We start from the raw sequence: 17,567 nt of genomic DNA, 5'->3' as shown, positions 1-17,567 counted from the left end.
TTGTGGTATGGCGTATTGGAAATTAATAAATCCTGAGAAAGAATACTAACTATTATAGATATATCTGGTAATATACGTAAATGTAACGACTGCATCTTCATTTCGCAACGTTTCTGATATAAATGAAATTGAATCGACTTCGCTCGCATGTGGAAGCCATGGATCTAAGAATCTATAAACGGAGCCCACAACGCGGGAATTACCAAATTTGCGGCAGATGGGCTCTATCTTTATAGTATATCCGGCGATCGAGTCTTTCCGTCGCACACTCTATGAATCTAGATAGACCATAGTTACATTCTATACGCACTAACACCTACTTCGCGGCGTGCTGTCGAGTTATATGTATAGAAATAAAAATAGCTATACAAGCTTTGCCTATGTTCGGCTGTCCAAAGGTTGACATGTTCAAGAAAATCTTTTAATTTTGCGCCGCCTCCGAAAAGGTTGAAATGTATTTAATATACTACCTAACAAGTAAATAGGTTTCATTCATATCTGTGACGTAATTGTATGATTGAATGAAATAGAAATTACTTCATTAGGAAATAGAAATTATTTTATACTTTTTAGTGCATTTCGAAGTCGGCGTATTTTTTTTCTTAAAATTATTTTATCTGAATTATATGATATTTCTTAACCACTGTATATACCAAGGATCCTTCTTTTATTACTAAATATTTTCTATAATAACATTTTTACCTTTCACTTTTACACAGATATTTCTGTATACTTCTACCACTACGTACATTAATTTCAAAACTTTGAATTAACGAAATCAATATAGTAAATGGATAAATGAATACAGCATTTCTCAAGTATATATTTATTTATTTCTCAAGTATTTGTAATTTATCTTGCTATCTAATTGAAAAAGTTCATTTTATAAAATATCTAATATCGTTATTACCAGAATATTGGAACTAACAAAAAAATTAACGATGAATAATCCACAAACTAATTAGATTAAACAGGTTCGAGGAATTAAATTTTTGTAGTATTTGGTTTTTGATTTTTGTCCACGATTAATAAACTGCGTCATCATGAAATGTTATTTTTTAGTTTAAGTTTTATAGAATTTTTAAGTGCCGACTTTGTTCTGTGACAATTAAAAACTTCATGAGGTAGGAGAAAATGACACAGTTTTCTAAATAATTATATCAACATATGTTAATATAAGTCAACCATATGAAGTCGTATAAAGTTACTACAGCTTCCACAATTAGAAAGAAGATTAAAGAGATTATTCGATCCAAAATTAACAACTATCCAGTCCATAGAGGTACTTGTTCGTAGATTCATTTAAAAATCGAAGAGATGCAATCGTATAACCAGACAAAAGACGAAGAAACGACGATCAGTAGAGCGTAGAAGCGAAGATGAAGAAAGTCAAACTCGAGGCTGAAGATAGAGGTACAATTACCGGAACTTGCTACCGCTGCCAAGTGTCAAAGGGGTCACGAATAATTTAGCAACCGCGTTGAGAAGCTGCGAAGCCTCGCGCTCGGAGCGAGAAAAAGAGCAGGGTCTATACCTATACTAGAGTAAAAAAAAGCGGCGCCCGCGGGCTGAGAAAAGCTCGCAGGAAAGAGCTTAGTTCTCTCTGTCTCTGACAGGTTACCCTCTAACGCTTTTGTCCTTAGCGCCGCTTACTCGCTTTCTTCCTGTCGTCCTTTTTCTTTCCACTCTCATCGCGTAGGCTCGACCGTGTTCCACGACCAAACTCATCCTCTTTAGCCGCTCTCTTTCCTCCTTGAGGCTCCTTCATTTCGCCACTGACCACTTCGCGCGTTAAAACGTCAAATTAAAATCTCCAGACGCTTTGAAAGCGGAATGATTAGAGAGGAACAAGAGAGGTGTAGTGAACGCGGGAGAACGACATTGTTCGCTAGCGAGATCCTTTTTCCAACCTGTTTTCAACTGCGGCTCGTTCAGGCTCCCACACCTTCCTCGAGATCCTCTCGTGCTTACGTGGCTGGCTTTTAATCCTCGTTCGAGCAACGGGACACGCTTGTGAAATTCGTGGAATAGGCGTGAACTCGCGTAAAGCTAAACGGAACGACGATCTCGTCGACGCCACCTGAGCACTATGACTGGCTTGGAGAGCCAAGCAGGCAGGCGGCCATGGTATCTTCGGATAAGCCTTATCGGTGCCCAAAGACCCCACCCTTCGCCAATGGGCCGCATCCCTCGCGAACGCACCCGACACGTTTTCACCTCACAACAGCTCAGTGTACGCTCCTACACGTTTAAGCTTGCTTAACGCTCGGCTTTCTTCGATGCTTTTTCACCAAACAGCCGATACACCTTTGGATTTCCTCTTCATGCCTTCGATTCTTTTTTCTCTGTTTCACTGTCGATTGAGTACGAAATCTTCCGAATTCCGCTTAGCGTCGAACGAGGATAATATTAGTTGTTATACGATGTGTGAACTATGATGACGCGTTTAAGTGTCCGTTCGTGATCATGATGACCGTTTGGTGAGCACGAGGGTGGACGTGGGATGCGTCGATCCTACGACGACGGCATGCCAAGTGTCATCTGCAACCAAGATTCGATCTTAGTTTTCTTCGTTATCCGGTAGCGACAGGTGGTTGCAGTCGTTTGTGTTTCATGCAAACTTGAATGTTTCTAGCAAGGAATATCGTTGGACCTTTGTGCAGTATTGATACGACATAGAATTCGACAAAAATATTCGATGCGTTTCTTTTCTGCTGGCAAAAGTCCGTGCTGAAGGAAGCGAGGGAGAGGGTACCGTGCAGATGTAAAAGCTGAAGTTGAAAATCGACTTTATGGAATATTTCCGAAGTTTGGAGTTTTACCAAATAAAAATATGCAATTTTCAAACTACAAATAGCAGTTTGAAATATTATTACTTTTGATTTACAATTTCTTATGAAAATAAAAAGTGTTCTGCGATTAAAATAAATCAGAATTTGGTGGTATAGAGTATCTAGGTAACAATAAGACGTAAAATAGCGTCTATTTCTTATGGATATTATGTAAATTTTAATAATTACCGATATATTACAAAATATGTCGAAAAACAAACTAGTACACGGATGTTTTAGCCCAAATTTATATACAAAAATCGGAAACAAAAAAAAGATTTAGTTCTTCGAATTTATTGACCTTTATTATGTGATGGCTTATCAGAGATACACGCCAATTCAAAATTTATGACAATTTGTAGAGATTGTAAATAAATTTGTGCTATTAGAATTAAGAAAAATCTTGTACTCAATTTTAGCAATATCAAACAGACTTAGTTTTCTTTATATCCTTTTTCACGCAATAATGGTACCATTTACTTTTCGTTTGCGCATATTTTACATCAACATAAGTTTTCAACCGATTTTAAGAAAAAATTTTTCTATACAAATTTTTGAAATTTATAGAGCGTTTAAGGGTTTAATATCGATAGATTGTTACAGTTTATTGTTGTATTTGCATTAAACTTAATGGAAGTTCGGTCCAAAAGACATTATAAATAAGGATATGTACAAAATATGCAATTATTTTCCGTTTTCTTAAAAACAAAAAAAACATTTACCAACCAATTAAGATTAGATATCAATTTTATTTTTAAATTGAAACTGAAATAAAACAAATGCAGCAAAGTATTAATATTTCGGACAATTAGTATAATCAATAAGAAAAGAAAGAAAAATGTTGCAAAATTGTTAATAAGACGTGAACAAATTTTTCCAATATATTTACACCTGATACGGAGAACATTGTGACTACTTTATGCTAGGTCTAAAAATAAGTAATTTCCACTTTACTACCGCCGTTTTTTGCACCTATCATTTATCTTCGATAGCGTAATAAAAATTAAATATAACTTTTTTCTTCTTCTTTTATTTATTAGTAATAGGAACATTCGTACACATGTTGTGTATTATTATGGGAATACTCTGCTTTATCATAAAACAATAAAAAATCGGTTTTTACTTAAATTATAATGCAATATAGTTTAAAGAATTCATAAACAGAAAAACAACATATAATAATAGACGAACAATAACAATTACAGTATTACTTTTGTAAATATATTTCTCAGAATATCATTGTCATAAACATTTATTGAGATTTTGATTCAATTTTAAAAAATTTGTATAAAGGAAAATTAAATAAATAGTACATGAACTATTAATTTCATCGAACTATTTAATATATTAAGTATTCAAAACCGTCCTTAAAGTTGTATTATAATTTTTGTTTTGTTTTTCCAGCTAAGGTATCCAGCTAAGTATATACATTTCCAGGAGTTTCAGCACGATTTTGAATAAGTTAGATATGATATCAATTAATACTGAAACATCTTCCATTGAACCACTTAATTATAACAAACGCCAAAATACTATAAAATCCTATCCTGACCACTCACTTGTGTATATAAATGTATAGGCCAAACTGTGCTAGATACGACATTTTGTCAGAGAATCAAGCTTTCTCAAATGGATCAAAACACCCAAAAATTGTTAAAAGTACCGAAAGGTGACTAGTGGGAGGTCTGGGGGAGGACAGACCACGAGCAAACGATAGCGAGTAATAGAAATACACATATCGAAAAAAAAACCACTCAAATTTCCGTATCATAATCAATCATTTACTTTATCACGATATGTAAAAATGAAAAACAAATTAATTCATGAATAATGCGTGTAAGAATTATACAAAATCATAAGTGAATGAAACATATTAATTATGATAATTTTTGTATTGTTTAGAAATTGCACCATAATGAGTTGAATTTAGATAAATGATTTTTACAGTCTGTATTTTATTATACAATGGTTTTAATAATAAAATGGACAAGAAATTAAATTTTGTATTTTTTAATCATTAAAAATAGTTTCTATTGTGATAGAAACGGGATTACTATAATCACAAAACGTATTATAGTAATACAAATTACACTGTTCTTCATATCAAATGCGTTTTTGGCGATTTTATTAACCGAAATATTTTTTCCTCAAGAATTTAAAAAAAAATAATTCATAAATTATACAGAATTGAAATATCTTACAATTTTCTCCCTCTAAGAAAAATAATTTTATTTCGAACATGTAAATTTACAACCAGTTTTCATTAAATGAATGTCGTAGAAACAAAACTAGGCAACAATACCTATAATACAAATTGGTTTTCAGTTTACCATTACTAACCTGTCCTATAACCAACTACCTATTATTTATAATCTATCGAGAATACAGATTATTAATTATTACTGATTTTCATGCCGTAACTAAAGTTAATCGAGTTTTTAACTGCGTTAAAAAGTAGTTTGAACTTTTGACGCACAGTTCAAAATATGCGGAAGAAAGTTTCGCATTTACAAGAAAAATTTATTACCTCCAATTTATATAGTTACATCAGCCATTGAAGTTTTAACGTAGTTTCATCGTTTACGCTTCGACTTTTTTCATTCACTACATATGATATCATAATTCACTGGAAAATTTGGTAAATTGTATTGATGATGCCAAAAATAAATAATCTAATTCCTTACGTAACAGATGTATCGGGGGCAGCACCCACAAAATACGGAAGTTCTCGAGAATTAAAGAATCCAATATCGATTTACGAGTTTATTCGATACGTACCCACTCGATATAACCAACCCATAACATACGTAACAAAAATCCAATTATTTATAAATTATGATAATTACTATAGTAAACAGTTAAATTTATATCAGCCATAACCTCACATAGGACTAATTATTTAGTTACTAAATTAATTTAATCAAAATTTAACTTAGTTTAATTAATAATAATATTTATTTGCAAAATTAATTTTAATATATTCTTATAACGTATAATAAAAGTTTGTATCAATGAAAAACAAAAAAATAATCGATTTTAATTGAAAATTTTTATTCCGAATCTCATAAATACCTGAATTTTGCATTTATGAACTGCGAACCACTTTTTCGTTATATAATTTTATATTAATATGTGCTACGAATTTTCAACCGCGTGTGTTAACATTACTCCACAATTTCACGACAATAAACACACTAATCTGTTAAGTAAACTGAAAAATAAACAGTAATAAAACACGTGTAATTTGACATTAACGAGAATCCATATTGATACATATAGTTGACACTCGACCGCCAGATAGTACTAGTGTCGATTTAATAAATATCTCGAACCGCGAAATACAAAATAAACATTTCATTTATCGAATATCATTGTATATATTACAATAATAAAAATATTAAGAAGTGATATTCAAACATTTAAAAAAAACTGCTCAATCTCACAAATTATTTCATTTCGAAGCAATAAGATAGAAACAAAATTTGATTTATTTAAAATAAGATTGCGTATAAAATTATTTGAATTAATTGTTTATACTGTCACGAAAAAGTTATTGAAATCTTATGCTTTTGTAGACACAGTACAATAAATTGAAAAACTAGAATACTTTTGAGGATGAAAACGTTTATTAAAACAATGATAATTGTATATAATACCACCTTATAACCTTGAAGAATTATATAAAATTTTTGATTCCACACGATTTTATAAGTCATCCTCTTAGTATCCATCTTTATTATGTGAACTGTTAATACCACTTACAGTAAGCAATATTGCATAAAATATTTGAAATAGAAATGTTAATTGCATTATGTCCAATTACGTCCAAACACAGCATAAAAAATTATTTAATTCCACTTTACTTTGATTTTTTTAAATTCTACTTTATACCATTTTATTTGACTATCAGGTTTGTATTATTTTAACAGTTTCCATTTCATTCTTTTTAATTAGTATTATAAAAATGACTAAAGTAGTCCGATGCAAGAGAATGCTTAAATATACATATTATAAAAAGTAAAAGTGGTATAAATAATTAGTTATAAATAACAAGGATCTATATCTCCACGAATTGAAATAAAAGCAACACCATACAACGTCGTTTTAAAAAAAGAACCGATACACGAAATTTGTGTATTCGACCACAAGAAGAATTCAACCTAAAACCGGATGCACATATACGTACATATAACGTTAGGTATGTTTGCGAATAAATATTTCTTAACTACTAACATCACATGGCGAGGAAAAGATACGGAGCGGTTTTTCGAGATTAGATAACAGCTGGATCATTTTGTACTGTCGACTTACACAACGAACGACGTCCTCGAGACGTAACTAGATCCGTGGCTTGCCATGGATGAAATGATATAAAAGATATTTGACATTTATTGCACGTGGAAATATTTTACAGCGTGCAGAATAGATGTTGGGATCATTAAACAGACGTGTAGAGACATAACTGACGGCATAAATCTCGCACTTGACACATAAAAACGAAACAATTTTATTTTTCTGTAAGCTTACAAAATGCATTACTTTAACCACGTCAGAAAATGTAAAGTAAGTTGTGGTTAAAGTAATACGATTAACTAGAGTTCTAAGATAAGACTTAAACTAAGCCAAATAATGTTTTTTAAAGTGTTTTTTTTTAAGGTGTCACTTAAGAACTAAATTTTTAAAAGTGTTATTTTAATAATTATACTAAAAAGTTTAATATTTAATATATTATTGCGGTGAATATAATAAAATAACAACGTTACATGTCTAATAAGTAAACATATTTTTGCAATTAATTTAAATTAGTAATGTAAGTGCCATAAAAAGAAATTAGTATATTAAAATACGTTAAACATTCTTTCAAAAATGCACTTTACCATTTTCTAAAATTTCATTTAAATGCACTGTTAAAAAAAAATATTGATTATAAAAAACGTTCAAACAATAAAAACGATTCAAGAAATAGTTAATATGACTTACATCATATTGGGTATACGTACATTATACATATGGTAAAACCAGAATGATGTAATTAAAATATAGCAATTATTTATTTGGTTTTTAAATAAACGTTATATTTCTATCTCCACAAGCAAACATTCATGTGAAAAATATGTAATGACACCTATTTTGAAAGAAAGAGCAAATTTTACAGGTGCAGAATTCAACAAGTACATAAACGAAGAGCACACAAATAAATATGCTCAAAGTATTTGTAAAAACGCACTAATTGGATTAAAAGGTTCGTTGTACTCTAATTGAATTATTATCAAATATTAACATTTGTAATTTAAAGAAGCAAAAACAATTAGAAAGTTAATATAAATTGTTAGTAACTGTAATGAAAATTATATAATTAATTAATCCTTTACCGAACAAATTTATTGCACATTAATGGAAATGTAATAGAGTGTGAACACATATCAGTAGGGATTTAATAGAGCATTAATGCATACTAATAGGGGCATACTAAAAGAAATTGTATATAATAGTATATACAAAAGTATTTAATATAATAGTATATATAATACTACTTTTTCCTACCCTGTAGATATAGAAATGTATAACGATAATACAAAAACATTTTAAACCTATATCAAAATTATTACAAAACGAACTGAAACGTAATATAAAGAAAAATAAGTTTGGTAGAGCGCCCCCCGGCACTCAAAAAGCATGTAGCAATTACGCGACAGGACTCTTAACCTCTTCGTCAATGTTGTTGTTGCAGTAATGTTTTGCGTTGTAGAATAATTGCGTTGTAGTTAATAAATTAATTTTATTTCTTTAACTATTATTTCATTTGTATCAATTACGAATGCGAATCTATTTAAGATTAGTTAAAGAAAACTTTGTTATCACTACATATTCTAGCCCAGGGCAGAGTAAGGGAAAGTAGAGCGGAAGTTGCATTGTTTTGAATGAGTGCAAATCTACAAATATTGATTCGTTCAAGTCCGTGCTGGATAACCCTTAAAGCTAGGCATTATTTTTATACAAAAAATTGCTAGAACATTGTGGAAATGTACTTCTTAAAATAGCAAAGAACTAATTTGATTGAAAAAGGTTTTATTAGCTTTTCATATGTTTCCTAATCTTAAAAGTGTATTTTTGTATCTTTATTGGTAGAGACATTTTCTTACGCGGTTGGATTGGTTGAGTTTCCCCATTTTTTTCTTTTAGAAATTCAAGTATAAATCGTACGCATAGTGTATCCAGCTTAAGCGAAAACCGTTAAATAGGCGGCGTCAGTCCCTGGGGACTGACAGTAGACTTTTCGTTTGGGCGGCGCGGGTTCTAGAGACTGACAGCGAACTTTTCGTTTGGTCGATATCGGTGCGTGAGACTAGTATTGTCAAGGGTTAAATTATTAATGACAATTAAAAAATTTATATTAAAATTTAGTGAAGTAAAACTAAATTCCCTCTGCTGAAGTGAATCTTCACGTTTCCGTGATTTTTTTCGACTGATCATCTCTCGGTGATCGTCCTTTTGCCTTTCTGACAAGGTGGAAAACCCCGAACAGCCCACCGAAGCGAAAACATAAAGCAAATTAACATTGTAATAACACCTCGAATCGAGTTCCGATAGAGTGTAGTATTCTTAGAGTGTGGTATTATACGTCATACAATCCATCCACTACGACGTGGAAAATCAAGCCAACCGAAGTCAACCAATCGCAGAAGACAGTCGGCCCCGTACGAAACATTCGTACCGGCATTAAATACCTCTCGCTGTCGCCTGAGCGGAAAGTATAGCCAAATCGGCGCCGCACTCAACGTGTTAAGCAAAGATATTACGGTAAAATAAAATAAATAATAAAATATAATAAAATATAATATGAGATTTCTACAAAAGGAGACTGAATTTCATTTCGGTATCTTTTCATTACCACCGGAGCCGGTAAAATTCCTATTTTAATTACAAAATGTTTCAAGATAATATCGAAACTGTATATTGCCCTTAGTCCAAAAGAAAACAGTTTTGCATGCTAGATTGTATTTCATCCCTTATTTGTTGATTCGTCCACTTTTCAGTTCGAAAATAAACGATGGTACTTTTAGCCTTGAAAGTTGAATTATGAAAGTTTCAAAGTAAATGATAATATTGTTGAGAAATTCCAAATTACTTTTCTCAATAAAGCAGGTTGAAAAGCACATGGCCGTCCAACGACAACTACCACGGTGATGAGGCCCGACGTTGGGACATCAGGGTCATATTGTATTTTCAAAAACGGGCTTGGCGAACGTATCGGTCATTTTCACCGGTGTCTTACAATATGTCCATTTCAAAATGTTTCCTTTACTTACTGAAAATTCTTCATATTTTTTACTGAAGACTCTCAAGTTACTATTACTGGTCTGTAATTTAAATCTTCCTATTACAGTAATATCACAACTTTCTACTATTGTTATATAAGTATTATTTTAATAATGCTAATAGTATTATTTCTATTAAATATAATATATATCAAAGATAATATTATAAGATAATATACATATAATCTGTTGTCATTACTGAAATTTTATTTTGTCGTTTTGAAATGTTGTACATACTACTCTTTTTATTAAAAATTTTAGTATTTTAATAATATAGATACTGAGATAATTGGCCACAGATTTACTTGTATTTCTGATATGTCTCATAGAATAGCAGATAAGGCATTATTTCACAAAGTAACGACGAAACTACGTACAATTGGATCATGTGTTACTGAATATAAGAATAAAAATAACTACAAATAATAAATAACTAAGTAAATACATTTTTAACTAATAGTAGAAAAGTTGTTTAAAATAAGATTGCTCTTCAAAACTTCAATATTCATATAATGCGTTTCTGCTTTTGTTGCTAGATGATTTTCTGATTTATAAAGCATCTCTTCTAATTTTTTTTTATACAATATGTCTCACATAAGCTGAACATGTAATTTATTTTCACTGCTGTTAAAAACAAGAAAGAAAGAAAACAACGACAGGGACTTATATAATTTCTAAATCTTTTATCACTAAATGCACGTCCTAAAAGTATAGAATGAGTTAATTTTTCTACGTTAAATAGCAATTAAAATAATTTACATATATCATCTAAATGTGACAATGTATACATAGGAAATTACATGTAACGACACTTATAGAAATTCAATTAGAGCACAAAGATTAAGTGTGAATTCAATACACTTTCTTTTGGTATGCTTTGTCATATAAAAAGTACTACCTTTAGTAACAACAACAAATGCAATAAATGATTATAACTGTGACATAATAAGTACACCTTTTTTATGAGAGCAAACATAACAGCGACAGATGTTCAGCAAAAACCAAAATGTAATAGATATTGATAGAAGCGATAGAGCCAATCTATTTTAATATGATATTTTCATAAAAATTTCATATCAGTCATATAAAATCTGTGATTGTTTTTAACATGAATGAAAATTTTTGTTCAGACACTGGATCGATACGGTGATAATACACGAATCATTTCTGAAGTACTTACATCAACATATTTCGTGCGAAAGCAGGTCCAGACGGTATGCAAGTGTCAAATATAAACGTTAACTCGATAAGGGCGAAGAGTAGGTTTAGTTTCTCGTAGAAATAACAATGCAGACGGTGGGCTGGTATCGTTATTGCATAGCTAAGCACTAGCAGTTGTTTGCCGGCGCGGAACAGCCGTTTGCAACTTGACAAAGAGGTATTGTTCAGTTGAGGGATCCATCTAGCTCGGCTGGTACTTCCTATTTACACGGCCTAACTCAACATTATGTCGCTAACTACACGCAGCTCCTCTCGCCATGCCGAATTCCCCTCTTGAAAATTGTGCCTGAGCGATAACTTTCAATTTCGGACATACATTGATATTTGAGCCGCGTATTTTGAAAGTTCACCAAGTCCATTTTTGAAAAAGTTAAGGTAATGATAACAGTAGACAAAATTTAATATGATATTTTCATCTATAAGCTAACTCAAGTAAAAATAATATAAGTGCTATATTATTTCGGCGATGGGCGATTAATGGTATTGAAAAGATGTTTATTTTGAAAGTGGTGCAAGTATACCTTATGTTGAAATTATTTTTAGCCGAATATATTACGGTACAGTGGAGCTTCGGTAAATTAAAGTAATACTGACTGCACTGCGAAAAACTACATTATTCGGCCGCGAACCGAGACCTTTGCCGCGACTAAGGGATTTATTACAGGGTTCAAGTGGTTCGACTCGGGGACCACCGTGAATAGCTTCATACCTCGAAATACGGGTCACCGAGGATTCTTTTGTCTATCATGTCCTGTCCGGACCAGTCTTAGCGTAAGCATGTGCTTGCCATAAATCGGCTAACAGCTATACCTTTCTTTCTTGAATAGTTTTAACAAACAAAAGCATAAAGTTTTTCTTAACTGTCACCCTCGGAAACGCAAAGGTGTTCGGGCGATTTTTTCTACACCAAAAAGACAGTCGAACGTTGAATCTTGTGCGGGTCGGATCGAGAGTGAAGAAGTTCCGCGTAACGTAACGTAGAATAAGCATTGCAGGATGGTTCGGAGACCAATCATAACACTATTCGAGCGGGACCCTGCACTCCTTGAATAGGCCATTTGTAAGGTGGTAAAAATCATACATTACACACTGTACGAGTGGGACCCTACACTCCTTGAACAGGCCATTTGTAGGGTGGTAAAGATCATACATCGCAACTCTATTCAAGTGGGACCCTATATTCCTCAAATAGATCGTCGTGAATAATTTCACGCAACGTGGATTGTAACACGAATCGAAACAACATTGAGCGAGATCCTGTGCTCCTCAAATCAATCAATAATAATCATACTCAACAACATACACAACGTGTACACACTCATTCATACTTTCACCGTTCAATCATTGACAAAGGCATATTTTGCAAGGGGTTTTTTATGTCGTAAGGCTTTTTCCCCTAATTCGAGTCATTTGGGCCAATAAATTATCATGATTTTTCAGGCTCAATTCTGTTTAAATAATTTTTATTTACCCTCCTCCTCAATCAAATTCATCCATTCCTTTGTAACACGAAATTTCTCCATGTTGGAAAGATTTTGACGATACATACATATTGTATAACATTGGAAATACAGGTATCGTCGAGGTATCATTGTTGATTTCCACTATGAGCTTGCAAGCAAGTTTCAGTTTAGTTTCTAATAAATATTTAACGAATTCGACACGTTTGTTTTAGTATTGGTTCATAAAATTCTTTAACAATTTCATTGTTATTACGAATTGTAGTTTATTTTATTAAAAAAAAAATGGCTAAGAAAAAGTAGATAATACATAAAAGTAGGCAATAATAATACAATAAAAATATTTTTCGAGACAATAAGTCACCACAGTAAAATTTTATTATAGGATCTAAGATGAGATAATAAGATCTTCAAGGAATTTTATTATTTTTATTATGATTATAAAAATAACATCCATGAGAATTCATAATAAAAGAAGACTCTTGGAATCAGGATCTGAATATAAAGATAATTTGGACCAAAATGATTGAAAGAAATTAAGAAGAAGAATAACTGAATAACTGAAATATTATTCGTTTAATTTAAAATTACAATAATTCATTAATTTTGAAAGTGAAGCAAGTACATTTATCTTCTCCAGCATTTTGAGCATTATTGAATAATAAACATTATCTAATACTGCAAAATACAGAAAATTTGTCTGTTACAGGTAATGAATATTTTTAATTGTATTAAAATGCAAATCCTTAAATATCTTGTAATAACAAGTAGACTTGCTCCATTCTCAAAATAAATGGTTTCTGTAATTCATTTTCGACCATAAATCTCATTTGGAAATTTAAGGACGACATTTAAGTTCTATTAATACTAGAAATATCAGCATCAAATATGTACTTACATTTAAATTGAAAATAAACTGAAAAAATAAAGAAGTGGATATTAAAGCATTAACTATTTAGCTCGATAAAATCTAATAGATATTTCGACAAAAACACGGTAACAACATTTTTTAATATAAAATGTGGAACCTAAAATCACTGATTTGAAGTGCGTGGTGCTAGTGTTCATGAAATAACGACGATTCAAGTAGAAAAAAGGTTCCATTCTAAAGTTCTCGGTTATCATTTTAAACTCCGTAATGAACTTTCTTTAAAAGTAATATGTACAGTATGTACAACTATATTTCGTAAATCGTAGAACAATTAGGAAGAGGGAGTTCCACATGAAGGATTAAATTGAGATTATCGTAGTTTTTTGGAATTCGAATCAGTTTTCGAATATTTAAGAAAAAATTTACAAGATAATTTATTTGAAATCTGTCAGGAAAATAAAAATTTCAACAAAAATTGGTTAATTCAGCAATTGGTTATATAACAATTTAATTCGCATATTATCAATTTCAACACAATTATTAATATTCATCCTGTATCATGTTATTACTTATATTTGTCACACTTTTGATTGAATTAATTATACCGTACCTACATTAGTATATTAGATAAATATCAAGCTATAATATCAGGCTATAATATCGAGCTAAACACTAATTGATAATATATTTTAGCGTTACTAATGACTACATTTATTAATTAATAACATCCATTACGTTCTAAGTTAATGAAAAACTTGAAATTGTCATCTTCCTTGCGGCAAATAAATTCTTATAAACTGTGATGAACATGAAAATTCAATTTTTTCGAAAAACAAGTTTGAAATAAGAAAATTCTATATTTTCATTTACGGAACTACCACGATTTATGGAACACGCTGTACGTATGTATGCCATACGAATTTTAACTATATTCTAATTAATGAAAATTTGATATTGGAATTAACTGGAACTTCTACCCTTAATAGGTTAGTTTCGAAATCATGTTTCAGAATCAGTCTACTTCGAAAAATACTTTTATTCGTCTCTCGACTATACTATCTTTTACATCTTTTAAAAAGCCTTTTAAAAAGCTTTTATAAAAGCCTATATTCCTTGCAGCGGTGATTAGAACCGCGTCACGCTCATACGTGCGACGCTTACAATAATTATTGAGAAATCAATTAACGGCATATGAAGGCATCGCTAAAAACAACAAATTCCAAAAACACATATCCTCTATTTTAGTCCATAGTTTACATACACCAAGTTGCAAAAAATAGTTCAATATTTAGTACAAAAATTTGAATAAAAATTATAGATTTTCAAAATATTATTTTAACAAATAGAATTTATTAGAATTTTTTTACGTACAAAAATTTAAAAAAAAAGCTTGCAATTATCTCTTTTAATTATGGAGATATTCCCAAAAGTATGATTTCAGCCCTTAATTTCAAGGGCTATTTTCACTCATTCAGTGTGAACGATGGCTAATAAAAATATACGTGTCAAATATTTTCTTGGGAACTGTCTTTCACATAAGTTTCATTAAAATCGGTGTGTCCCGGTTCGATATGTTTCCTTGTAAGTAAGAAAAAAAGAATAGATATCAAAGGAAAAAATTACATAGAAAAATAAAATCATTATACTAGTAGTAAACAATATGATTACGTGCAATAAATTTTGAAAGTAATGAGCAAGTAAAATAGAAAATACTTCTGGACAATAAGTATGTAGTAGAAGGAATTTCTGAATCATGAACCTAATGATTTATAGCGGAAAGATAACTGATATCCAACATATGTTTCCATGACGATGTTGCAATTAATTATTTACATGTATGAAGTAAGATAGCAGACAATGCTGTAGTTTTTTTACTTTCAATTTATTATCTCTACACTTTACACTCTAGAGAAGCTAATTTACATATTAGAGGATCATTTTGTTTTAATTTTCTAATTTAAGTTTATCATTTGATGATATACAGGGTATCTCAGTATTAATGGTATAACCAGAAAAGAAATCATTCTGAATGAAAAAATAAATCAATAACATGCAGTAAAATATTGTGAAATATGACTTCATTTCCGGAAAATTGTATTTAATGGTTCTTCAAAATGTTTGTCAAAAATTTTGTTTACGGCACAAAACAGCACTTTTTAATACTTTGACAATTAATGGATATTGTAAATTAATATATATATCTTTAATCCTATATGTTTCCTTTACTCAATTATGCGAATGCTTTATCACACTATAACAATAAAGTTTCAAACTAATATTTTATTTTGCTCAAATACCTGTAGCATCTCTTTTAACGTAGTTAATATTATAATTGCGATTCATTTTACCAAGACGTTTCGCAACAAAATAATCATATATTCTTTTGATAATAAGTAAGAAATAAGTAAATAACTTCATTCAAGATTTTACTCTTATCGTAGTGGGGAAATGAAACATGCAAAATTTTTTAACAAGCGAATGTACGAGTTGAACTTAAAATCATAAAGAAAAATTTAATGATGTATTTCATAATGCAGTGGTAATTGAAAATTAGGTAAATACCGGTTCATAATATTCTGATTTTTGTTCTAAGTACTCTTCTTACAAGGGACATTACCCAATCGCCAATCGCCGATTTTGATGCGCTTTGAGTATGATATAGAACGCAAAAAAATATTTGACACGTATTTTTTTTTATCGGACATCGTTCATGCTGAAGGGGTGAAAATGGCCCCCAAATTTGGGGTTGCAAAACATATTTTCTCGAATATCTCAGGAACTATTAGGCCTAGACAAAAAATTAAAAGTGCAAATTTTTCTGTTTTAGAAGGCCAATAATATGACCTAAGTGGATTTTTGAAAAATTTATTTGTTTAAAAAATATGTTAAAAATTAACATTATTTTGCAAATTTTTTAAATAAAACTTTGTACTATTTTGATCAAATTTTACACATGTAAACTATAGGTCAAAAGACAAAATACGGATAAATTGAAATTTTTAATTTCGCTTGTGGAAAAAATATTATTGTCGTTGAAGTTATACGTACATTTTATACCTTCCGTTCGGTGCACAATTGATTTTTATACGTAATATTCTGGAAATTGTATTATATTACATTTTTTACACTAACATATTTAAAAAAAAGAATTTGAAGGTCCAAAGGTGCCTGTATAAAAATATGCCGTTTGAGTCAGATATCGCATTTGATCCGCGTTATGGGCGCGTACTGGTGGCAGTATTCGACGCACGGAGGATCTTAACGCGTAAATTGTACTTGTGCGAAGTGTAATATCTTCATAATGATGTAGAATACGTGCAATTAAAGGAATTACACCTGTTGATTAAGAATTTTTTCACGATTGTAAAATATATATTATTAGGTTGGGTAACTTTGAAAATACCACTTTTTTAATAATTTTTTAATTTTTTTAAATTTTTATAAGAAATATCATATCCAAATAAAACTTTGACAGTTTTAAGTATTAAAAAATCGATACTGGATTAATACAACCTTCTGATGTATGTGGTTATAGAACATGGAAAAATTTCGCGCATTAAATATTAAATCTTTTGCCTGCGTTAGATTTACAAATTAACGTACGGGCATGGGACATAATTATCAAAATGTGTCCTTTAATTCATAATCAATTGTCCGCACCTAGGTATAAAAAACTGTTTAAGTACGCATGGTTACAGTATGGTTGCATCAGTAGTAGATTGGAACATTTTGATAATCCCGTTGACTTTAGTTTCAATCAAATTAAAACTGTCACTTTTACAAAATATACGCTAACAAATACTAATATCCGTTTCGATTTCATAATGCATAACATCATTACATCTTTTACGTTTACTATCGTTTA

At 30.8% G+C, this 17,567-nt stretch overlaps 1 protein-coding gene across 17 annotated transcripts in view; it reads right to left on the bottom strand.

Moving 5' to 3' along the window:
- Positions 1–17,567, bottom strand: part of LOC100883744 (CUGBP Elav-like family member 1-A) — a 1,238,863-nt gene that overhangs the window by 984,681 nt on the left and 236,615 nt on the right. Inside the window, exon 1 of one of the 17 annotated variants that reach the window (XM_076532034.1) lies at positions 5,904–6,079. The exons of 14 other annotated variants lie outside the window; for them this stretch is intronic. The gene's annotated coding sequence lies outside the window, so the exon portion shown is untranslated. Of the gene's footprint in view, positions 1–1,910; positions 2,150–5,903; positions 6,080–17,567 lie in introns of those variants that run through there. 2 more of the 17 variants (XM_076532042.1, XM_076532032.1) reach the window with 2 other exon arrangements.

This window comes from Megachile rotundata, chromosome 5 (genome assembly GCF_050947335.1).
Source record: "Megachile rotundata isolate GNS110a chromosome 5, iyMegRotu1, whole genome shotgun sequence".
NCBI lineage: Eukaryota > Metazoa > Arthropoda > Insecta > Hymenoptera > Megachilidae > Megachile > Megachile rotundata.
This window is presented reverse-complemented; position numbering and strand designations above follow the sequence as displayed.